The sequence below is a fragment of the Somniosus microcephalus genome, chromosome 11 (assembly GCF_052327205.1).
Source record: "Somniosus microcephalus isolate GS21.2 chromosome 11, FLI_Smic_1.0, whole genome shotgun sequence".
Taxonomy (NCBI): domain Eukaryota; kingdom Metazoa; phylum Chordata; class Chondrichthyes; order Squaliformes; family Somniosidae; genus Somniosus; species Somniosus microcephalus.
The window spans coordinates 226,017,283-226,043,170 of NC_140997.1; the positions used below are offsets into that span (position 1 = coordinate 226,017,283).

At 46.6% G+C, this 25,888-nt stretch overlaps 1 protein-coding gene across 5 annotated transcripts in view; it reads right to left on the bottom strand.

Moving 5' to 3' along the window:
- Positions 1-25,888, bottom strand: part of LOC147111297 (uncharacterized) — a 182,119-nt gene that overhangs the window by 109,827 nt on the left and 46,404 nt on the right. Inside the window, exon 3 of one of the 5 annotated variants that reach the window (XR_015080082.1) lies at positions 14,544-22,768. The exons of the other annotated variants lie outside the window; for them this stretch is intronic. The gene's annotated coding sequence lies outside the window, so the exon portion shown is untranslated. Of the gene's footprint in view, positions 1-14,543; positions 22,769-25,888 lie in introns of those variants that run through there. 5 annotated transcript variants of the gene reach the window in all.

The window sequence follows — 25,888 nt, forward strand, 5'->3', positions numbered from 1 at the left end:
GCCAATCACCTGCAAATCTGATAATGGTCCCCAATTCAGATCTGAATTATTCAAAGAATACTGTGAAAACAACGGGATCAAACACTTGAAAACGACAGCAAAATGGGCTCAGGCTAACGGAGAAGTCGAGCGCCAGAATGCATCGCTGATGAAGAGAATCAGAATTGCTCAGTCAGAAGGACTAGATTGGAAATGTGAACTTAGAAAATATGTGACTGTGTACAGGAGCATTGAACATGCCACAACAGGAAAGAGCCCGGCAGAGCTGCTCTTTAAACGGAAAATGAGAGGAAAGCTGCCAGACATCACAGAGTCGCGCGCAGACATGAAAGTACGTGACCGGGACGCAGAACAAAAAGGCAAGTCCAAACTATACGCAGATGAACAACGGAGAACACAATACTCAGAGGTGGAAGTTGGCGACACGCTGCTGGTACGGCAGGACAAAGTGGACAAGTTCACTACTCCTTTTAATGCCACACCGCACAATGTTTTGAGTAAAACAGGGAGTCAAGTAGTAGTGGAATCTCCAGATGGAGCACGCTACTCGAGAAACACTACGTTTGTGAAGAAATACAGAACCAATGGACCAAAGGAGACACTCCATGAGCAGGAGAAAACACAAGGGACTGAGGACAGTATAGTAGACCCTGACACACATACCACTGTGACACAGGCAATACCCACTGACACCAACATGTCAGACATACCCAATACAGCCAGACCTCAAAGGGTTAAAAGAAAACCCCAAAGACTGTCTGATTATGTCACAACATAAACTGTGCGAGAACTGCATGGGTGATGTTAAATGTTTAAACCTGAGAATTATTTAGTTGTGTGGTAAGACACAAGTTTGTAAAAAGTTTATAAATCAAATAAGTTATGCAGTGTTATTGTAAGCAACTGTTTGTAAACTGCAAGTTTGTTTCCAAGGAAAAGGGGGATGTCGTGTATTGATTGCGAGTTTGACACTAGTCAATACGGTAATGTAATGTGCGAGTTTAACACCAGTTAATACGGTAATGTAATGTGCATTGCATTATGGGAATTACCCGGGCAAGCTGAAGTCAGCCATTTTACCAATAAAGTAAAGATCATAGTTAGAAGCCTGTCTGCCTGACTCTGATTTAATTCAACGTATCTACATGCTTGATTGAACATATTAAAGCATAGATACAACACCATCCTATCACAGACCTTCCCTTTTGTTCTTTCCTCCCCTCCCCCCTTTCCCTGCCCTTGCACTTGCTTAAAAACCTGTTACATCTCCAACTTTTTCCAGTTCTGACGAAGGGTCATTGACCTGAAACGTTAACTCTGTGTGCCTTTCTCTCTCCACAGATGCTGCCTGACCTGCTGAGCATTTCCAGCATTTTCTGTTTTTATTTCCGACTTCCAGAATCCGCAGTATTTTGCTATGGGTAGTTTGATGCTCTAGATGTCCAATTCAATGCTGTGCAGCCTCCCTACCTCCCTCTCTCCTCCTTTAAGACTCCCCTTAAAACCTACCTCTTTATCTCCTTAAGTGGCTCGGTATCAAATTTTGTTTGGTAACGCTCCTGCGAAGTGCCTTGGGCCGTTTTACTATGTTAAATGCACTGTATAAATGCAAGCTGTTGTTGTTTACTCAGCATTACAATGCAGGTCCTTGTGCAAGGGCCTTTGGTAATGAGGTGCCAGCCATCAGGTTGACTTCCTCCTCCAGTTATTGAGAAACAGACCAGGGGCCTCCTCCTACTCTTTGCTATAAATCCAGCTCACAGCTTGTCTTGGATCTTGTACATGTGTCCAAGGAAGACCATCTATCACAAACCTAGAAGCACCAACTGCGACAACTTGCATTTATATAGCGCCTTTATCGTAGGAAAATGTCCCAAGGCGCTTCACAGGAGCGCAATCAGACGGGAATTGACACCGAGCCATAGAAGGAGATATTAGGAGGGGTGACTAAAAGCTTTTTTATTTTTATTTAGTTTTTATTAGTTTCTGGGATGTGGGCGTCGCTGGCAAGGCCAGCATTTATTGCCCATCCCTAATTGCCCTCGAGAAGCTGGTGGTGAGCCGCCTTCTTGAACTGCTGCAGTCCGTGTGGTGATGGTACTCCCACAGTGCTGTTCGGGAGGGAGTTCCAGGATTTTGACCCAGCGACAATGAAGGATCGGCGATATACTTCCAAGTCAGGATGGTGTGTGACTTGGAGGGAAACTTGCAGGTGGTGGTGTTCCCATGCGCCTGCTGCCCTTGTCCTTCTAGGTGGAAGAGGACGCAGGTTTGGGAGGTGCTGCCGAAGAAGCCTTGGTGAGTTGCTGCAGTGCATCTTGTAGATGGTACACACTGCAGCCACGGTGCGCCGGTGGTGGAGGGAGTGAATGTTTAAGGTGGTAGATTGGTTGCCAATCAAGCGGGCTGTTTTGTCCTGGATGGTGTCAAGCTTCTTGAGTGTTGTTGGAGCTGCACTCATCCAGGCAAATCACAGAGGTAGGTTTTAAGGAGGCCCTTAAAGGAAAAGAGATAGCCAGTGAGGTTTAGGGAAAGAATTCCAGAGCTTGGGGACTAGACAGCTGAATGCACGGCTGCCAATGGTGGAGCAAAGGGAGTGGGGGATGCGTAAGAAACCAGAGTTGGAGAAACGCAGAGTTTTCAGAGGGTTGTAGGGCTGGAGGATGTTACAGCGATAGGGAGGAAGCAGTCGCCTTTAAATAGTGCTTCCCCCAGTCCCTTCCCGACTGCAAAACGCTCCCCTCACCCTGTTGTTGCAGGCGGTAAGGCAGGGGGCGCCACTCAATATCCGGTCCAGGGTGCTACCGGGGTGTTGCACCCTCGACTGACGTCACAATCTGTGGGCACAGGAGATCATGGTGGTAGTGTTTAGCGCCACCGCAAAATGTCTGGTCAATTTCGCAAGCGGTGCAAACATCGCCGCGCCCGGGCGCTTGTTGCTTTGCGACCCATTAGTGCCCTAGGGCGCTAACGGGAGGCGCAAAGCAACCGAATTTTTCCCCCTTAGAATTTTAAGAGCTTACTCACTTCCTGGTTCGCTGTCTGTGAGAATTCTGCCTTTTGATTGGCTGCTTAGACAGCCTGTTGACCTCACAGCAGCTCGCGCTAGGGAATCCCCACTACAGTTCGTTGATTTGAATTGAAGGTCGGAAAACCTGAATGTCTCGACGCGGAGATCGCGAGATTCTTATGTCCTTCGGGACCAGCGGTGAACGCCTTCGCTTTGCCACTGACTGCAAATTCTGGGCCATTATTTTTTTTTGTATAACAACAGGTCTGTGAGTTGAAGCTTTATCTGTGACTGAACTCTGTGGAATGCATTACCAGCTCCCCAAATATGCTCTGATCCAAAACTGCACACGACCTAGTTACGTCAGCACCGACCAGGGATTGAACCTTCTCAACTTATAACTACTGACTGTCTCTATTTATATTTTAAAAATTGTCCAATGCATAATCGCTGGAGTTTAGAAGAATGAGAGGGGATCTCATTGAAACTTATAAAATTCTAACAGGACTAGACAGACTAGATGCAGGAAGGATGTTCCCGATGGCCGGGGAGTCCAGAACCAGGGGTCACAGTCTAAGGATAAGGGGTAAGCCATTTAGGACTGAGATGAGGAGGAATTTCTTCACCCAGAGAGTGGTGAACCTGTGGAATTCTCTACCACACAAGGCAGTTGAGGCCAATTCATTAAATATATTCAAGAAGGAGTTAGATATATTTCTTAAGGCTAAAGGGATCAAGGGATATGGGGAGAAAGCAGGGACCGGGTACTGAATTTGGATGATCAGCCATGATCTCATTAAATGGCGGAGCAGGCTCGAGGGGCCGAATGGCCTACTCCTGCTCCTATCTTCTATGTTTCTATCTATGTTTCTAACCCATTTAAATACTTTTTGTCTAGGTGCCATTGAGATCCGGAAAGCGCTGCCTGAAAGGGTGCTGGAAACAGTTTCAATAGTAACTTTCAAAAGGAATTGGATAAATACTTGAAAAGGAAAAAGTTTGCAGTGATACAAAGAAAGAGCTGGGGGGAGTGGGACTAATTGGATAGCTCTAATTGGGTGGGAATGTAAGTTGTGAGGAGGATGCAAGGAGGCTTCAAGGCGATATAGACAGGCTAAGTGTGTGGGCAAGAACATGGCAAGTGGAATATAATGTGGAGAAATGTGAAGTTATCCACTTTGGTAGGAAAAATAGAAAAGCAGATTATTTTTTAAATGGTGAGAGATTGGGAAATGTTGGTGTTCAGAGGGACCTGGGTGTCCTTGTACATGAACCACTGAAAGTTAGCATGCAGGTACAGCAAGCAATTAGGAAATGGTATGTTGGCCTTTATTACAAGAGGATTGGAGTATAAAGACATCTTACTGCAGTTATATAGGGCCCTGGTGAGACCACACCTGGAGTATTGTGTACAGTTTTGGTCTCCTTACCTAAGGAAGGATATACTTGCCATAGAGGGAGTGCAACGAAGGTTCACCAGACTGATTCCTGGGATGGGGGGATTGCCCTATGAGGAGAGATTGAGTAGACTAGGCCTATATTCACTAGAGTTTAGAAGAATGAGAGGTGATCTCATTGAAACATACACAATTCTTACAGGACTTGACAGGGCCGATGCAGGGAGGATGTTTACCCTTGCTGGAGAGTCTAGAACCAGGGGTCACAGTCTCAGAATAAGGGGTCGGCCATTTAGGACTGAGATGAGGAGAAATTTCTTCACTCGGAGGGTGGTGAATCTTTGGAATTCTCTACCCCAGAGGGCTGTGGAGGCTCAGTCGTTGAGTATATTCAAGACAGAGATCGATAGATTTTTGAATATTAAGGGAATCAAGGGATATGGGGATAGTGCAGGAAAGTGGAGATGAGGTAGAAGATCAGCCATGATCTTATTGAATGGCGGAGCAGGATCGAGGGGCCGAATGGCCTACTCCTGTGCTGTATCACTCTCTGATTCTAAGGCTTTCTCATTTTAACTGTTTTTCTTCTACAAGAATGAATCCTTTGCACTTCAGTGAACATCAACTTCAGGAACCTAATGAATCAGCGAACCAACCAGATTAAACTGGAGCAGGTGATAAATTGCAGTCACATTTCATAAACATTATAGACCTGGTTAATGTAAACGGCTAATACCTTCCACATAACAATATATATATTTTAAAAATTTTCACTACAGACTGAAGCCAAGTGCAGCTCAATATTTATTCAAGCTTTTTGTTTGATTATTAAAAACGCAGATTTATCGCCTGTCTAGAAAACCTCATACGTGGGAAAGGTAGGAGTTTATGCTGAGGCTCTCCCGCGATATCTTTAATCTGTCAAAACTCAAGAATTGGCCTGATCCATCAGAAGATGGAGCCGCTGGAAAATCCAAAAGCTTCTGAAATAGGAAGAGAAGATTAAAAACTGCAGCTCGGCGTCTTCAACAGAACTGGCTCTGCTGGGCTGAAAAATCTGTTTCGTATATTGACCAGCATAAACGAGGATATAATGAAACATTTATATAAAGCCTTTCACACTATCGGAATGTCCCAAAGTGCTTTAAGAAAGAAAGAAGTTGCCTTTATATATAGCACCTCAGGACATCCGAGGGTGCTTCACAGCCAACGCAATACTTTTTGAAGTGTGGTCACTGTTGTCGTCTTCTTCTTAGGCAGTCCCTCGGAACCGAGGATGACTTGCTTCCACATTAAAAATGAGTTCTCAGGTGACTGATGAGTCCAATGCGGGACCTACAGTCTCTGTCACAGGTGGGGCAGACGGTTGTTGAAGGGGCGGGTGGGTGGGGTGCTTTGGTTGACGTGCGCTTCCTGCGCTTGGCTTCCGCTTGCTCCCGGCGAAGAGACTCGAGGTGTTCGGCGCCTTCCCGGATGCTTCGCCACTTTGTGCGGTCTTGGGCCAGGGATTCCCAGGTGTCGGTGGGGATGTTGCACTTTTTCAAGGAGGCTTTGAGGGTGTCCTTGAAGCGTTTCCTCTGCCCACCTGGGGCTCTCTTGCTGTGTCAGAGTTCCGAGTAGAGCGCTTGTTTTGGGAGTCTCGTATCGGTCATGCGGACAATGTGATCCGTCCATCGGAGCTGATCGAGCGTGGTCAAAGCTTTGATGCTGGGGATGTTGGCCTGAGCGAGAACACTGACGTTGGTGCGCCTATCCTGCCAATGGATTTGCAGGATCTTGCGGAGGCAGCGTTGGTGGTACCTCTCCAGTGCTTTGAGGTGCCTACTATACATGGTCCATGTCTCTGAGGCATACAGCAGGGTGGGTATCACTGCTGCCCTGTAGATCATGAGCTTAGTGCCGGGTTTGAGGTCCTGGTCTTCAAACACTCTCTTCCTCTGGCGACCGAAGGCTGCACTGGCACACTGAAGGCGCTGTTATAATGTAGGAATCGCAGCATCCAATTTAAGCAAAGCAAGATCCCACAAACAGCACTGTGATAATGACCAGATAATTTTTTTTTTTTGTGATGTTGATTGAGGAATAGCTATTGGCCCCAGGACCCCCTGGGAGAACACCCCCCCGCTCTTCTTCAAAATAGTGCCGTGGGATCTTTTACACATTCATTTCACACACAGCAAATGAATCATTGGCGAGACAATTGGCTAGACAAGCCTCAGCGGTTGTGGTACCTGAGGGATGAACGTTGCTCAGGGCTGCGGGAGAACTCCCCTTCTCTGCTCCAACTTAGCGCCATGGGAGCTTTCACATCAACTTGAGCAAGCGGATGGGGTCTTAGTTTAACGTCCCATTCGAAAGATGGCGCCTCCGGCAATGGGACCACGCCCTCAGCACTGAGCTGGAGTGCCAGCCTAGGTTATGTGCTCAAGTCTCTGGTGTCAGACTTCACCCAGCGACCTTCTCGCTTCGAGGCGAGAGTCACGACTGACATTGTTTAAAATATGATAACTCATTTCATTTCAACAATCTTGATAATTTAACAACTGTTTAATTCAGTCAGTACTCCACTTTATTTCATTCAATCCCCTGACGACATCAGCTCCCTGATTGCCCAAAAGTAATCTCTTAGCACCGGAGAAAAGGCGGGGACAGAACCCTTCGACCTTGTGATTCAGAGTGCTACCACTGAGACACAACTAACGTTGACACGTATACCTAAGAGCCGGAGGCGAGGGGGAGCTGCAGGCATTGGTCAAGTGTTTGAAGCACTCGCTTTTCTTAGATTACAGGGGCCAGATAGTATATCACCGTCTTTCTTTTTCTCTTTCTGTCTTTCGGATGAGACGCCTTCCCCCTCAGGTGGACGTAAAAGATCCCGTGGCACTATTTTGAAGAAGAGCAGGGGAGTTCTCCCCGGTGTCTTGACCAATATTTATCCCTTAACCAACATCACTAAAACAGATGATCTGGTCATTATCACATTGCTGTTTGTGGGAGCTTGCTGTGCGCAAATTGTCTGCCGCTTTTCCTACATTACAACAGTGACCACACTTCAAAAAGTACTTCATTGGCTGGAAAGCGCTTTGGGACGTCCTGAGGGTGTGAAAGGCGCTGTAGAAATGCAAGTCTTTCCTTTTTCCTTAGCTTTTCTTTCTTTAACCAGCATTTTACTTTTTTAAAATTTAAGATACATAACAGTATGTGGCTGAGGAGCACAGCATAGAAATTATTAATAAATAATATAAAAACAGAAAATGCTGGAAACACTCAGCCGGTCAGGCAGCATCTGTGGAGAAAGAAACAAGAGTTAGCGGGGGAGATTTTAACCCGACTCGCTCAGCAGGAACCTGGCGGGCGGGGCAGTTAAAATCGCCCTGGCTCTTACCGGTCTGAAAGCCACCATGTTCGCAACATCTGCAATTTGAATCTTCTCTCCTGAGCAGGCAGCGAGGGCACACGCCCGCCCGGAGTCAACAGGGTCCATCTTTACATCTGTGTGTTGCTGCCCGATGACATCATTGAGACCCGACTGCAATTTTAACTCCAGCCCGAATGGGGAATCCACCTGGAGTTAAAATCAGGGCCGTTTTACCATTTCAGGTCAGTGACCTGTCGTCAGAACTGTCGCTGAGCTACTGAGTATTTCCAGCATTTTCTGTTTTTATTTCAGATTTCCAGCATCTGCAGTATTTTGCTTTTATAGAAATTAATAATTTATCTGCTAACACTTGCTGAATGTCAAATTTGTTTTGTTATTAAAGGGATTCAAACCCCAGTAATCGCTTCATTACTCTAACCATTTAATTACAGGGAATGGCTCGCGTCCTGTTTTTTTTTTGGTATTTTTCTATTTTCTTGGCCGAAGGAATTATTTAAGTTTCTGCGACAACTTTCCCAAATCTTTCTGGAAAAATGACGCTGACTTCATGACGCAAGGTGTTATTAATGTACAAATCGGCCGGCAAGTTCGGGCGAAGCAGAGATATGGTGGGAGTTGCGAATCGCCAGTACTTGCTGGTCGAGTTACGCTGCTCCGCCCTTGGCCTCGCACAGACGGCATCTTGCCCCCACTTCCACGTTATTTATAAGAACCACGTTATTTCCGAGTGGCAGGCAGTGACTAGTGGGGTACCGCAGGGATCGGTGCTAGGACCCCCAGCTATTCACGATATAAATGATCTAGATGAGGGAACTAGATGTAATATCTCCAAATTTGCAGATGACACAAAGCTGGGTGGGCGTGTGTGCTGTGAGGAGGATGCCGAGAATCTCCAATTTGATTTGGACAGGTTGGGTGATTGGGCAGAAACATGGCAGATGCAATATAACGTGGATAAATGCGAGGTTATCCACTTTGGTGGCAAAAACAGGAAGGCAGATTATTATCTGAACGGCAATAGATTGGGAGAAGGGGAAGTGCAACGAGACCTGGGTGTTCTTGTGCACCAGTCACTGAAGGTAAGCATGAAGGTGCAGCAGGCGGTTAAGAAGGCAAATGGTATGTTGGCCTGCATAGCGAGAGGATTCGAGTACAGGAGCAAGGATGTCTTGCTGCAGTTGTACAGGGCCTTGGTGAGACCACATCTTGAGTATTGTGTGCAGTTTTGGTCGCCTTATCTGAGGAAGGATGTTCTTGCCATGGAGGGAGTGCAGCGAAGACTCACCAGACTGATACCTGGGATGGCAGGAATGACGTATGAAGAGAGATTGGGTTGATTAGGCTTATATTTGCTAGAGTTTAGAAGAATGAGAGGGGATCTCATTGAAACTCATAAAATTCTAACAGGACTGGACAGACTAGATGCAGGAAGAGATTAGCGTGTAATGTTAAGGCACATGGGATTGGGGGCAAGGTACTGACTTGGATAAAGAACTGGTTGTAAGACAGGAAGCAAAGAGTTGGAATAAACGGCTCTTTTTCCGAGTGGCAGGCAGTGACTAGTGGGGTACTGCAGGGATCGGTCCTAGGACCTCAGCTATTCACAATATATATAAATGATCTAGACGAGGGAAGTAGATGTAATATCTCCAAGTTTGCAGACGACACAAAGCTGGGTGGAAGTGTGTGCTGTGAGGAGGATGCTGAGAAACTCCAGTATGATTTGGACAGGCTGGGTGATTGGGCAGATGCATGGCAGATGCAGTATAATGTGGATAAATGCGAGGTTATCCACTTTGGTGGCAAAAACAGGAAGGCAGATTATTATCTGAATGGCAATAAATTGGGAGAAGGGGAAGTGCAATGAGACCTGGGTGCCCTTGTGCACCAGTCGCTGAAGGTAAGCATACAGGTGCAGCAGGCGGTTAAGAAGGCAAATGGTATGTTGGCCTTCGTAGCGAGAGGGTTCGAGTACAAGAACAAGGATGTCTTGCTGCAGTTGTACAGGGCCTTGGTGAGACCACACCTTGAGTATTGTGTGCAGTTTTGGTCGCCTTATCTGAGGAAGGATGTTCTTGCCATGGAAGGAGTGCAGTGAAGATTCACCAGACTGATACCTGGGATGGCAGGAATGACGTATGAGGAGAGATTGGGTCGATTAGGCTTATACTTGCTGGAGTTTAGAAGAATGAGAGGGGATCTCATTGAAACTTATAAAATTCTAACAGGACTAGACAGACTAGATGCAGGAAGGATGTTCCCGATGGCAGGGGAGTCCAGAACCAGGGGTCACAGTCTAAGGATAAGGGGTAAGCCATTTAAGACAGAGATGAGGAGGAATTTCTGCACCCAGAGAGTGGTGAACCTATGGAATTTTCTACCACAGAAGGCAGTTGAGGCCAATTCATTAAATATACTCAAGAAGGAGTTGGATATATTTCTTAAGGCTAAAGGGATCAAGGGATATGGAGAGAAGGCAGGGACAGGGTACTGAATTTGGATGATCAGCCATGATCTCATTAAATGGCGGAGCAGGCTCGAGCGGCCGAATGGCCTACTCCTGCTCCTATCTTCTATGTTTCTCGGGTTGCACATTAAACTCGAATTAAACTCGCCACAGAAAGTTAGAGCTGGTAATTAACAGCGTAAGTACCTTCTTAAACAACGTGATAATTGTTCCTGCAATGACAATCAATCTCTCCAGTCCAGAAAGGGAACTATTTAAACTGTTGAATCTCATTCCTGCATGTAGTAAATCGTTTTTAGAGATTTAAAAAAAAAAAATTTTTTTTCTTTCTTCCTTTCTGTCTGTCTCTTTCTTTTCTCTCCCTCTGAATCCAGTCTTTCGTTCCCTCTCTTTATTTCTCTTTCTGGGCCTGATTTGACTCTGGTTCACCCAATTTTCTTCTCTGTTTTTCCTGTTTCTATCTCAATCTCATTGGTTAAGGAGATACACTTGGTCCCATTGTTCACCAAGGTCCCAGATGCCCTGTTGCCCTCGCCACCCTGTTATCAGCTCGCACTCCCAGCAACTTACAGGGCAAACAAGTTTCGAACTGAAGGGTGGAGGAAAACAACCTAACTAAAGCCACATTACCCACAAGATGCCACGCTGCAGCTAGATTTGGGCCAATATTTTTTTGCTAATACGAAGAGGTATTGTCCACGTTCCCCAAGACCTAGTCAGTAAGTGCCACTGCGTGATATGATGTGCTGAACTATCCTAACTCTCACCAAGTCCCATTCACCCATCAACCCTGTGCTCGCTGGCCTACATTGGCTCACGGTTAAAAACGCCTCGATTTTAAAATTCTCATCCTTGTCTTCAAATTCCTCTATGACCTCGCCTCTCCCTATCTCTGTAATCTTCTCCAGCCCTACAACCCTCTGAGATCTCTGCACTCCTCCAATTCTGGCCTCTTGCGCATCCCCCATTTTAATCGCTCCACCATTGGTGGCCGTGACTTCAGCTGCCGAGGCCCTAAGCTCTGGAATTCCCTCCCTAAACTCTCTGCCTCGCCCTCCTCCTTTAAGATGCTCCTTAAAACCTACCTCTGTGACCAAGCATCCACCCTAATATCTCCTTATGTGGCTTGGTGTCAAATGTTGTGTGATAACGCTCCTGTGAAGCACATAGGGACGTTTTACTATATTAAAGGCGCTATATAAATGCACGTTGTTGTTCAACTGTGCCGAATTGGGAGACCTGCAGCTTGACTCCTGGCGGGCAGGGTGTTGGTAATCTCAGCTAGTGTCAACATTTGAGTAGCTCCAGTGGCCTCGGTGCTCCTCAGATAGGAAGAGGAACTAATCAGAACGTTCCCACTCTTGATTGCTATCCAGTGATCTCTACTGAAGTGTGTTTCTGGACATTGAGGACAGGTTCCGTGGCTGCTGTGATTCCTTCCTCAATCACATTGCCTGCCGACACTCAACCTCCAAGGCAACAGAGGCCTGCTGATGTTCATCAAATCAAATCAAATCAACTTTTATTGTCATTGTTAGTGCACAAGTGCAGTACAATGAAATGTAGGCTTGCGGCTCCCGAGAGTGTACATTTAGATTAAGACATTTAGACATTCGACATACATTTGGCTTGTAATACATTAACATAAACATAACCATAATAAAGTGCGTTGGCAGATGTGCAGGCTTTAGAGTTTATTTGTGGAGTTCAGTAGGATGACAGCCCTGGGAAAGAAGCTGTTCCTAAATCTGGTCGTACGGGTGCGAATGCATCTGTAGCGTCTCCCAGATGGCAGGAGGGCGAACAGACTGTGGCTGGGGTGGGTAGGGTCTTTGATGATGGACCGTGACCTCCGTAGACAGCGTTTCTGGTATATGTGCTCTATGGTCGGTAGCCGGGTGCCGGTAATGCGTTGGGCAGTTTTGACTACCCGCTGCAGGGCTTTCCGATCATAGTAGCTACAGCTGCCATACCATACTGTGATACAGTTTGTCAGGATGCTCTCTATTGTGCAGCGGTAAAAGTTAGAGAGGATCAGGGGTGACAGGTTACATCCCTTCAGCCTCCTTAGGAAATATAGGCGCTGCTGGGCCTTCTTCACCAGAGAGGAGGTATTGAGGGACCAGGAGAGGTCTTCCGTGATGTGGACTCCGAGGAACTTAAAGCTGTCCACCCTTTCCACCACAGCCCCTCTCCCTCAAATCGTTTCCTCCATGGAACCATGTTCCAGCTGAAGACGGTATGCAGAGGGGAGGGGAGGAGATGATTTGAAGGAGGGGAGGGGAGGAGATGATTTGAGGGAGAGGAGTGGAGGAGGAGATTTGAAGGAGAGGAGGAGTGGAGATGATTTGAGGGAGAGTGTGGTGTATGTAACCTGTTCCACCTTAAGAGAACTTAAGCCTGTTCCACCTTAAGAGATGTACTACTTTCTCTGGCTGCTGTATACGTAATACCGGTGGTGACCACACCGGTATATAAGCACTGTGTATTAATATTGTATTCAGTATAGTCCCGACCTCCAACCAGTAAAGACCTGTTGAATTTACTCTTGTAGTCTGTGTAGTAATTATCACTATAACACACAGACTTAACAGTGGCGACGAGTCCGATTCTTACCCTGCGGCAGTTATTTCCACGGCGGCTTCGTCCACAGACAGGACGTCGAAGAGAGGTTTCCACCCTCATCACCCTACTGGAAGACACGTCGCGTGGCAGGCATCGAGAAACCGGAGTGCAGAAGACATCCTGACCTCGAAGCCTCCATCAGCGACTGTCAGCTTTCTTCTTTTCTACCTCGGTGGTGGGTAAGCCGGGCAGCGACGCGACAGAAAGTCAACCGCGTTGGCTGTACAGACGGGGCTGGGAAGACGGAGGAATAAGGGCGGTGAGATCGATCGCGACCGGAGATAAGGGCCGGGCCGCTTTCGAGCGAGAGGCGCAGCGCGGGGACATCGATCGCGACCGGAGATAAGGGCCGCATTCGGGCTAAAAGGCACAGCATCTGGGGAAACTGAAGGCGCGAGAGCCGTGGTGAAGCGGAGACAGCGTCGGGGGATGGTTGAAGACCGCCAAGCGCGGGAAAACCGCCATTTTGTGGGCGGAGGACGACAACAAGAGCGGGAAGCCGCCACCTTGGATAACATAAAAATACAATAAATTGCAACGATGCCTAAACATGGGAACATTAATACCTTTGATAGTGACATCGAAGATTGGGCCATGTATGTAGAACGCATACAAAATTATTGTAAGGCAAATAAAATTCCTGATGCAGATAAAGCACTAACATTATTAAATTTAATGGGTGCGAAGACATACAGGCAATTGAAACACCTGTTATCACCAGATGAACCGGCGGATAAGACGTTCGATGAGATTGTTACTGTCCTGAAAAATCATCTAAACCCCACGCCGCTGATGCTAGCAGAACGATTTAAATTTTACGACAGAAGGCAGCTGCAGAATGAAAGCAATGCTGAATATTTGATGGAATTACGTAAGCTAGCAAAATATTGTCAGTTTGGAACGGGATTGACAGAGGCACTACGAGATAAATTTGTGTGTGGTTTATTTAAACAGGATACACAAAAGCGACTGCTCGAGGAGATGAGCTGACGCTTGAGAAGGCGGTCACTATGGCAGCAGCACACGAAGCCGCAGCGAGAGGCACGGCAGTAATGCAGCTACGGTCACCGGAACTCGGTACAAACAAATTGGGTTTGAGTTCTGTCAAATGTTATCGTTGTGGAAAGACAACGCACGATCAGAACCAGTGTTGGTTTAAAAACCAAGAATGCAGAACGTGTGGCAGGCTTGGCCACATAGCTAAAGTATGCCGGTCAGGAAAGAAGACCAGCAACAAAAAGTCACCGCAAGGAAAATACGCAAAGGTACACAAGGTGACAAAGAACAGTTTGACCGAACAGAAGTCAGATTCAGACGCTAGCAGTAATGAACTGGATAGCTTAAGAGTACACAACGTTGGTAAGGATGCAGATCTCCAGACAATTTGGGTCACTCTTCAGATAGCAGGAGTCCAAGTAAAAATGGAATTGGACACTGGATCGGCATTGACGGTCATGAATAAGAAAGATTACAGAAGGTTATTCCAACATATTCCCCTACAGGATACGGAGATTATATTGAAAACATACACGGGGCAAAGAGTGTACCCCATCGGAAAAATAGAGGTAGAAGTGGTCCACAAGGGCGAAGAAAGCCAAGTAATGGACTTATATGTGCTACCTGAAGGAGGTCCACCACTACTAGGATGGGAGTGGATTAGGAAAATGAATATGGACTGGCACTCCTTGAAGGCACTAACGGTAGATTCCGGGGAAACAGATGTCAAACCTAAACGATTGTCCAGAATATTGGATGATGCTAAAGAGGTGTTCCAGCAGGGACTGGGAACACTGAGAGGAATTATGGCAAGCATCAAGATTGATGAACATGCACAACCAAAATTTTTTAAAGCCAGACCAGTACCCTATGCAATACGACCTACTGTTGAAGCGGAACTGGAAGCACTAGAACGTTCAGGTGTACTGTCTAAGGTAGATTGGAGTGAGTGGGCTACGCCCATTGTTCCCGTTATGAAACGTCCTGCGAGCAACAAGCCAGGAGATCCAGGGAAGGTTCGCATCTGTGGAGACTTCAAAATCACCGTTAATCCGGTGCTTCACACGGTGCAGTATCCGCTTCCACGGATTGAGGATATTTTCGCTTCATTGTCTGGCGGGAAACACTTCACCAAGATAGACCTGGCGCAGGCGTACTTGCAGATGGAGGTTGAGGAAGAGTCACGCCAATACCTCACGATCAACACGCATCGAGGGTTGTACCGGTACAATAGGCTGGTTTTTGGAGTGGCATCGGCTCCAGCAATTTGGCAGAGGGCCATGGAGCAGGTATTACAGGGAATTCCAGGCACACAATGTTACCTGGATGATATTCTGATCACAGGTGATGGTGATAAACAACATCTCGCAAACTTGGAACTGGTGCTCAACAGACTGAAAGAGTATGGACTTAGAGTAAATCGGCAGAAATGTGAGTTCTTCCAGAAGCGGATCTCGTACTGTGGCCATGTCATTGACCGGGAGGGGCTTCATAAGTCTCCTGACAAGATTGAGGCAGTTGTAAAGGCTCCCGCTCCGGAGAATGTCTCTCAGTTGAGGTCGTTTCTAGGATTAATTAACTATTACCATAAATTTCTGCCAAATCTATCCACGGTACTGCACCCGTTAAACGCTCTTTTACAGAAAGGGGTACCATGGGAATGGGGCGAAAACTGTAAGAAGGCATTTCGCAAAAGCAAAGAATTGATCACCTCAGAGGAAGTGTTGGCTCACTTCAACCCGACACTGCCTATTCGGTTGGCTTGTGATGCTTCTCCATATGGTATTGGGGCAGTACTCTCACACAAGTTGCCAAATGGTACGGAAAGGCCAGTCGCGTTTGCATCCAGATCATTGACCTCCGCTGAGCGCAACTATGCGCAGATCGATAGGGAGGCTCTTAGCCTTGTATGGGGAGTGAAGAAGTTTAATCATTACCTGCAGGGCCAAAAATTCACACTTCTGACAGACCATCAACCGTTGGTATCCATTTTTAACCCTAAGAAGGGTGTTTCGGTGATGACAGCGCAGCGTCTCCAGAGATGGTCTCTTTTCCTAGGGGCACATCAATATCAAATAGAATTCAAAGGTACGAAACAGCATGGCAATGCTGATGGGCTGTCGCGCCTGCCACTACCTGAAGAAGAAGACATGACGAAAGTTGACCCTGTTGAGTTATTTCATTCGACCATCATCGAGTGTTTACCAGTCACCAATGCAAGTATTGAAAGAGAAACCAGGAACGACCCGACACTGTCCGGAGTCTACGAGGTGACAGTGAAAGGATGGCCAACACGGGGTGATCCTCTGTTACCGGCATTTTCGGCAAGGCGAGACCAGCTGTCCGTCTGCCATGGTACCTTGATGTACGGGACAAGAGTGATTATTCCTCCGAAGTTAAGGGAAAGAGTTTTAAACGAACTGCATGAAGGTCATCTGGGGGGAGTTAAAATGAAAAGTCTTGCTAGGGCTTATGTATGGTGGCCGGGTATTGACCAACAGATTGAGGAGTTAACGAAAAGCTGTGCTGGATGCCAAAAAGTGCAAAATGCACCTCCAATAGCACCGCTACACCCATGGGAATGGCCTTCAGCCCCATGGCAACGCGTACACATTGACTTTGCTGGTCCATTCATGGACTCCATGTTCCTAATCGCGGTGGATGCACATTCCAAATGGCCAGAAGTCATCAAGATGAATACCACTACTTCAGAAAAGACAATTGCGGTGTTAAGAACAATATTCGCAAGGAACGGATTGCCAGAACAGATCTGTTCGGACAACGGACCACAGTTTGTATCGGAAGAATTCCGACAATTCTTAAAGAAGAATGGAGTAAAACATTATACCTCTGCCCCATATCATCTGGCGACAAACGGGTTGGCTGAAAGATTTGTCCAGACATTCAAAAAGGCAATTAAGGCCATGAACGATGATCAGATTCCGCTGCAACACAAGGTCGACAAGTTCCTGATGTCATATTGAAACGCCGATCATGCAGTGACTAACCAAAGTCCTGCCATGATGTTTTATAACAGGAGGTTGCGGTCCAAGTTGGACTTGTTAAAACCAAATGTGCGGAGGGAAGTGGAAAACAAACAGTTTCGGCATATTAACAACAAGACCACTCAAACTTTTGACGTAGGACAACCAGTGTTGGCAAGGGGCTATGGAAACGAAAAATGGCAGTCCAGAACAATTCGGGCCAGACAAGGACCTCTGATGTACACAGTAGATATTGGTCATAATGTGATAAGGCGTCATGCGGATCAACTGGTAGAGTCGAGAGCAAGGGTCGAACCCATGGTTGTGACAGAGACAACTGTGGAAGACGTTAATGAACCTGAGGCATCTACCTCGGCAGGGAATGTACTTGATGATGATGACACCCAATACATTGGAAACCAAATAGAGGAGGCACCTCAACAACAAGAATCAGAGACTACTGAGAGGCGTATCCAAGCCGCATCAGAAAGCCTCCTGAGAGACTGAACCTTTGAACTGTTATACCTGAAGTTATATATGTATATATGTTATTATGTTATGTTAAATGGGGATATGACTGTTAAGCTAAAAAGGGAGGATTGTGGTGTATGTAACCTGTTCCACCTTAAGAGAACTTAAGCCTGTTCCGCCTTAAGAGATGTACTACTTTCTCTGGCTGCTGTATACGTAATACCGGTGGTGACCACACCGGTATATAAGCACTGTGTATTAATATTGTATTCAGTATAGTCCCGACCTCCAACCAGTAAAGACCTGTTGAATTTACTCTTGTAGTCTGTGTAGTAATTATCACTATAACACACAGACTTAACAGAGAGGACGAGTGGAGATGATTTGTGGGGGAGGAGATGATTTGAGGGAGAGGAGGAGAGGAAACGATTTGAGGGCGAAGAGTGGAGGAGACAATTTGAGGGAGGGAGGAGTGGAGATGATTTGAGGGAGAGGAGGGGAGGAAACGATTTGAGGGCGAGGAGTGGAGGAGACGATTTGAGGGAGGGAGGAGTGGAGATGATTTGAGGGAGAGGAGGGGAGGAAACGATTTGAGGGAGAGGCGATCATTTGAGGGAGGGAGGAGTGGAGGAGATGATTTGAGGGAGAGGAGTGGAGGAGACAGGAAGGCAGATTATTATCTGAATGGCAATAGATTGGGAGAAGGGGAAGTGCAACGAGACCTGGATGTCCTTGTGCACCAGTCGCTGAAGGTAAGCATGCAGGTGCAGCAGGCGGTTAAGAAAGCAAATGGTATATTGGCCTCCGTAGCGAGAGGGTTCGAGTACAGGAACAAGGATGTCTTGCTGCAGTTGTACAGGGCCTTGGTAAGACCACATCTTGAGTATTGTGTGCAGTTTTGGTCGCCTTACATGAGGAAGGATGTTCTTACCATGGAGGGAGTGCAGCGAAGATTCACCAGACTGATACCTGGGATGGCAGGAATGACGTATGAGGAGAGATTGGGTCGATTGGGCTTATACTCGCTGGAGTTTAGAAGAATGAGAGGGGATCTCATTGAAACTGATAAAATTCTAACAGGGCTAGACAGACTAGATGCAGGAAGGATGTTCCCGATGGCCGGGGAGTCCAGAGCCAGGGGGTCACAGCCTAAGGATAAGGGGTAAGCCATTTAGGACAGAGATGAGGAGGAATTTCTTCACCCAGAGAGTGGTGAACCTGTGGAATTCTCTACCACAGAAGGCAGTAGAGGCCAATTCATTAGATATATTCAAGAAGGAGTTGCATATATTTCTTAAGGCTAAAGGGATCAAGGGATATGGAGAGAAGGCAGGGACAGGGTACTGAATTTGGATGATCAGCCATGATTTCATTGAATGGCGGAGCAGGTTCGAGGGGCCGAATGGCGTACTCTTGCTCCTATCTTCTATGTTTCTATGAGACGATTTGAGGGAGAGGAGTGGAGGAGACGATTTGAGGGAGAGGAGGGAATAGATGCATTATTTATGTCACCTCCCTTAAATGAAATGTTACAGACTTGACTTTTGCTCTACAACAGAAATACAGGCTGGGTCTCTTTTCTCTTGAAAAAAGAAGGCTGAAGGGTGACCTAATAGAGGTCTTTAAAATTATGAAAGGTTTTGATAGAGTGGATACAGAGAGAATGTTTCCACTTGTGGAGAAGAGCATACCGAGAGGCCATCAATATAAGATAGAGCTATGGTACGGGAGGGCTGCTGTTTGAATCCAACCGATGGCCACATGTGGTAAAGCTTGCCCTATGATCAGCTGGCCCGCTGTGCTCCTGACCTCGAGTAAAGCCCTTCTGCCTCAAACCTCCTTGTCCATGGCTCATTTTTCTGTCCTTCAAACTGATGAAATATGGAAGTACATGGCCGTGAGCAGCAAGTGATTAGCGTCAATGAACAGCAAGATAATTATTTACTGAGTCGTCTAGCTGTAGGATCACTAAAACTGTTGCCTCATTGGGAAGATTAATCCTAAATCAGAACACCAAGATCCCTCAGTGTTAGCAACTCGGAATTTACTCAATTTCATGATCAGAACTGTGTGTGTGACCCCGGGGCTCCATGCTACACATCAATGCAGCCCACAAAGATAACAAGGTGTGGTAAAGGACACTATCCAGACTGGAAAGAGCAGAAAGGGAGAAATTAAGCAGTAGAATTCAGTTCATGTCAAGCTTAAATTCCCAAAGGCTTTATATCGTACAATGAAGAAAAGAACGTGAGGGAGTTTCGATCCTGTGAAAGAATGAGTTTGAGAACAACAACTACAGCTTTCATTTATATAGCATCTTTAACGTAGTAAAACATCTGGGGACTTGTGCCAAAATTAGGAGAGCTGTCCCACAGACTAGTCAAGGGCTGCTGTTTGAATCCAACCGATGGCCACATGTGGTAAACCTTGCCCTATGATCAGCTGGCCCGCTGTGCTCCTGATCTCGAGTAAAGCCATACTCACAGAATCATACCTTTCAGCCAATGTCCCAGCCTCCTCCGTCACCATCCCTGGGTATGTCCTGTCCCACCGGCAGGACAGACCCACCAGGGGTGGCGGCACAGTGGTATACAGTCGGGAAGGAGTGGCCCTGGGAATCCTCAACATTGATTCCGGACCCCATGAAGCCTCAATGGCAAGGAAGCATCCTGCTGATTACCACCTACCGCCCCCCCTCAGCTGATGAATCAGCACCCCTCCATGTTGAACACCACTTGGAAGAAGCACTGAGAGTAGCAAGGGCACAGAATGCACTCTGGGTGGGGGACTTCAATGTCAGATTTATTTAATTAACTGAATTTAAATTCCCCAGCTGCCGTGGTGGGATTTGAACTCACGGCTCCGGATCATTAGTTCAGGCCTCTGGATTACTAGCCCAGTGATTACGCTACCATCCCCAGCGAGAGAGCGAAATACAACCAATTAAAAGATGGGTGCTGCCTTCATGGGAGAAGGACGTGTTTTTCAAACCTTATTTTGTCAGAGTGTAAAACACACAGGTGACATGCCATTTTTGTAATGAGGCTATTACATGCAAATGATGTCATGTGTTCTGAGGTAAGTTGAGTCATCATATTGTATGACTACAAACAAAACAAGTTTTGCTCGAGTACTTTCGAGCTGCTGCCCTTTAAAGGTTAGGTTTTGTTTTTGTGTTGCCATGTAGTCCTTGGTCTTCTGTGCCATGGGATGCTCCTCATTTCAATCTGTCGCCGGGCAGCAGGGCAAGGTGGGTAGATGGAGTTAAGATACAGATCAGCCATGATCTCATTGAATGGCGGAAACGGTTTGAAGGTCTGAATGGCCTCCTCCTGTTCCTATGTTTCTAGCATCATCATGAACTCACTGATTTTGTGGAGATGCCGGTGTTGGACTGGGGTGGACAAATGTGCGGGTGCAGGTGCGGGTTAGGTTGATTGGCTATGATAAATTGACCCTTAGTGTTAGGGGGATTAAATACGTGGGGTTACAGGGATAGGGTGGGATATGTGTTGGTGTAGGGGTTATGGGGATTGGGTGGGATATGTGTCGGTGCAGGCTCGATGGGCCGAAATGGCCTCTATCTGCACTGTGGGGTTTCTGTGATTCTGTGAAATGTGAGAAGTCACACAACACCAGGTTATAGTCCAACAGCTTTATTTGAAATCACAAGCTTTCAGAGCGCTGCTCCTTCGTCAGGTGAAGTGAAGAGATGCATATAGGCACAGCATATATAGTCAGAGAACACTGCCAGATGATTACAGGTAATCTTTCTAACTGCCCTTTATCACACTTTGGCAGAGAGATAACCACAGCAATCAAAGGTGTGAATGGTGTCCAAACAGGTCAGTCAGGAAAACATTACATCAAAGACCTGGTGTTGTGTGACTTCTTACATTTGTCCACCCCAGTCCAACTCCGGCATCTCCACACCATCAAAGAACAATGAGGTGGGGTCACAAGGGGTCAAATGTTGCTGATGCTGGGGTCTGTATGAAAAACAAAAAACAAACTGATTTTGCACAGAGTGTTTGTTCCCAGCACCCAGTTTGCCTCTGCCCACCAGGAACAAAGGAAGACTGGGAACCACAGGTAAGAACCGAGCCCTAAAATCTCCCATCGCAACTTTGAGGATTATGTAACAATTCAGAGCCGTCTCGTTCCTCTTTTAAAGCAATGTCCAGCCATGGAAATATTAGGTCGGGTGTCCAAAAGTCTTCAAAATAGTTTAGTTTAGAATGGTCGTTTCCAAACTCCAGACTCCAAACAGGATAAACCAGCGAATAATTAATATAAGGGCAAGTGGAACTGAGTTGCCCGGCTTGTGGGTTGGAGTGCTGATGCTTGCAGGTTGCATTTGGTCCATGGGCCATAGTTTGGAAGCTCGTGTCTTGGTCAACATGGCGCTCTAGTGCAACTAGTATTCAACCCAACTGTGTGGAATGGGGAGTGGTCGGAGCAGATTCTTAAATGTCTCTCCCAATTTCTTGAAGATATTGACTGCAATGGGACTGACTATCGGGCGCCGTGTATAGCAGCCGATCTGATACCACCCGTCTTGCATCACCGCCCGTGACGGATTTCTAGGCCTGGATCTTATCACTGCAGCATAATTTCACTTTGTAGGCATTGACATTTTTTGGCACTTCCTGTCAGAGCCCATTTTACTTTTAAAGACATCTTGGTGACTTTGGAGGATTTTATAACCATTTCTTCTCTTCTTCTTAGGCAGTCCCTCGGAACCGAGGATGACTTGCTTCCACATTAAAAATAAGTTTGCAGGTGACTGATGAGTCCAATGCGGGACCTACAGTCTCTGTCACAGGTGGGGCAGACGGTGGTTGAAGGGGCAGGTGGGTGGGGTGCTTGGGTTGACGTGCGCTCCTTCCGCTGTTTGCGCTTGGCTTCCGCTTGCACCCGGCGAAGAGACTCGAGGTGTTCGGCGCCTTCCCGGATGCTTCTCCTACCCACTTTGTGCGGTCTTGGGCCAGGGATTCCCAAGTGTCGGTGGGGATGTTACACTTTTTCAAGGAGGCTTTGAGGGTGTCCTTGAAGTGTTTCCTCTGCCAACCTGGGGCTCTCTTGCTGTGCCGGAGCTCCGAGTAGAGCACTTGTTTTGGGAGTCTTGTATCATATAACCATTTAACTAACAGATGTAATGTTGATAAGCCTGGTCTGTGCTGTTTTGCTTTCGAACTCGATGAGGTTAGCATTGAGATCCAATCTTGGAGTTCCCCTGATGGCCTGGTTGGTAATGGGGACCACCTGGTGTAGCATTAATTCCTACAAACCAAAAGCCCCGTGGTTCAGTTCCTTTGTCTGTGTTGAGTTGATTCATCTCCCTTGGAGCAGCAATCAGTGTGGTTTGGCTGTTCCTGGTCTGGAGAGAGGCAACATCAACCATGATTCCCACACTTGACTACTATCCAGTGATCCCTGCTGGAGAGTGCAAGGTAGGTACAGTGAGGACACACAGGGTTGACTATGCATGTTAAATTGCCCGCCAATGGTATTATAGGCTCATACATGAAGAACTATCATTCGGCGAGATAGTACAGGGCTCCTGGTACTCATGAAACCATACCCCAGTAACAATCAGTGCCCTCAGGAGAGGAGGAGAGAAAATTGGGAGGGAAAACGCAATCTTGAATGTACACTGGACAAAGAGGACTGGTCACTGATCTGCATAGCATCTGGAGTCAGTTTCTACCAGCAATTAATTAAGGGAGAGACTACCAAAAAATTTCGCCGACAAACCAACTATACTGTTCTTGACCCTTGACTGGTGGAATTGGGATGTTTCTCCGACCTGTTGAAGGGATTGTGATTGAACTGCAGAGCTCCAATACAATCTCTAGACCTGCCCCTTGCTGAATGATCCCTAAGGAGATCCAAGCTTCAATGGAGTATTAAGAGGGCAGGACCGCCGCAATCTACAATGTCAATGTAAACCTGCTTCTTGTGAATTTTCACGCCTGATTCCCTTTTCTCCCGAAAGCACCCAGGGGCGGTGGTGAAATCTCTTTGAAAGTAATCAAGTAGCAGCGGATGCAGAGAACTCCATGCGTGTTGCAATTGCTGTTCCGGGAGGATGAGATCAAACAGGCTGAAGGGCCTTAATCATCCAATCCCATTTTGTGGAAAAACTTTTTTTTTACACACTGAGGAGTCACTGGTGCATATTCTAGACGTCTGACTCTGCTACAAGTGGTTTGCGTCTCTGATGAGGCAGCTTTCCGCTGATGTGCGAGTTTGAACGCGGGCCCTTGTGATGAAGGGCCAAGGTTTTGTGACGCAGGCTCTGCACGGTGACGGGAGCGGCAGTCTAACCGAGTTCTGTTTGATTGGGAGTTGACAGTGAAACCCGCCATCTGGAAAAAGTGCTGTGCAGAACATGTCAGTTCTGCCTTGCACAGCGTATAATGAGTACGTACGAGTAATTACAAGGCCGTGATCCCATCGAAGCTTTGATGTAGATTATATTTACATGGGAACAGTAACTGGAAATGATAGAAATCCAGTAAACTAATTGAGAGGTTGAGATAGTTTATAGACATAATAAAGAAACCTCATAAAATACACTAAGGATGTAAGGTAGAGGACTGGGAAAAGTAGACAGGGTGATTAATTCCAAGAGTAACTGGAACCACTGTTACACCATTGAAAGCTCCTCTATTTGTTCATTCATACAGATCTTAATCTTGGCTGAGACAAACTCCAACTTGTTCAAAACCCATCCACCCAGATTAAGTCACACATTAAGCTTCATTCGCCCATCACCCCCTCCCCCCTTCCTCCCTGACCTACATTGGATTAATTCCAATGAGCATTAAGTTTAAAATCCTCATCCTTGTCTTCGATTCTCTCTTTGCCCCACTATCTCTGCAACATCCATCCTTGCACCCCTCCCACACCCTTCAAAGCCCCACTTCAGGCCTTTTGTCCCACCATTGGTGGCAGTTCTCTTCAGTTGCCTTGGTCCTACTTTTGGGAACCCCCCTCCCTGAACCACAATTCTATACACCTTTGAAATCCTTCTACACCCCATCTTTCTGATTGAGCTTTCATCACCTCTCTTCTAACTCTCGTACCATGGCTCACTAAAGTGTGTCTACTACATTATTCCTTGTATCCATTTTATACCTTCTCCTCTACATAAGGCTCCTTGGATATTTTCTGATTAAAGGCATTAAGAAAGAAAGAATATGGCGCTTTTCATGACCTTAGGATGTCCCAAAGTGCTTTACAGCCAATGAAGTACTTTTGAAGTATAGAGACTGTTGTAATGTAGGAAACGCGGCAGCTAATTTGCGCACAGCAAGCTCCCACAAACAGCAATGTGATAATGACCTGATCATCTGTTTTTTTTTTAGTGATGTTCGTTGAGGGATAAATATTGGCCCAGGACACCAGGGAGAACTCCCCAGCTCCTCTTCAAAATAGTGCCATGAGATCTTTTACATCCACCTGAGAGAGCAGACAGGACCTTGTTTTAATGCCTCATCTGAAAGACGGCACCTCCGACAGTGCAGCACTCCCTCAGTACCGCGCTGGAGAGTCAGCCTGGACGATGAGCTTAAGTCTCTGGACTTGAACCCACAACCTTCTGACCCTGAGGCAAGAGTGCTACCCACTGAGCCACAGCTGACACCTTAACAGTCAAAGCAAGTTGTTGTATGTTCAAATCTGCAGCAACTTAAGTGGATTTTAGTGTCAAACTCTGTCAAAGACTTTGTTGAATTCACTGAGGATTCTGTGTTTTCTGCTGCTTGACTCCTTCAGCCCTCTGTAGCAATATTTTAAACTGTTTCACTAAGATTGAACTGTTTCTGCTGCCTTCACTTACCCTGACAATCCAAGACTCCCCCCAGGATCTCCCCTCCCCTAGAAATACAAAGTATTTACAGCACAGAAACAGGCCGTTCGGCCCAACAGGCCCATGCTGGTGTTTATGCTCCACACAAGCCTCCTCCCACCCCTCTTCATTTAACCCTATCAGCATATCCTTCTATTCCTTTCTCCCTCATGTACTTATCTAGCTTCCCTATCCTATCTCTGTAATCTCCTTCAGCCCCACAACCCCCCCCCGAGATCTCTGCGCTCCTCTAATTCTGCTCTCTTGAGCGCCCCTGATTATAATCGCTCAACCATCGGCAGCCGTGCCTTCTGTTGCCTCAGCCCTCAGCTCTGGAATTCCCTGCCTAAACCTCTCCGCCTCGCTACCTCTCTCTCCTCCTTTAAGACACTGTAGACATACAAAAGACCCTTAATTCTTAATTTTTAATTTCGATATATATTGAAATGCTTTGCCAGGCTGAAAGGTTTTTTTTCAAAGGGAAATGTAAAGTTGTCACTGATAAGGCGACATGGGATTTGCGTTTGATAGACAACAGAGATAAACAAACCCCCTTAGTTTTGCAGACATGGTGTCTCTGGTGACTTTTCGGAGGTTAAAGGGGAGAAGTCAAACCTTTGCAGTTTTGAAATGCAGAATACGACGTAACCCATGAATCTAACCAAGTGGTTTCCTGCCACTTTTGTAAACTTTAGGAGCGAATG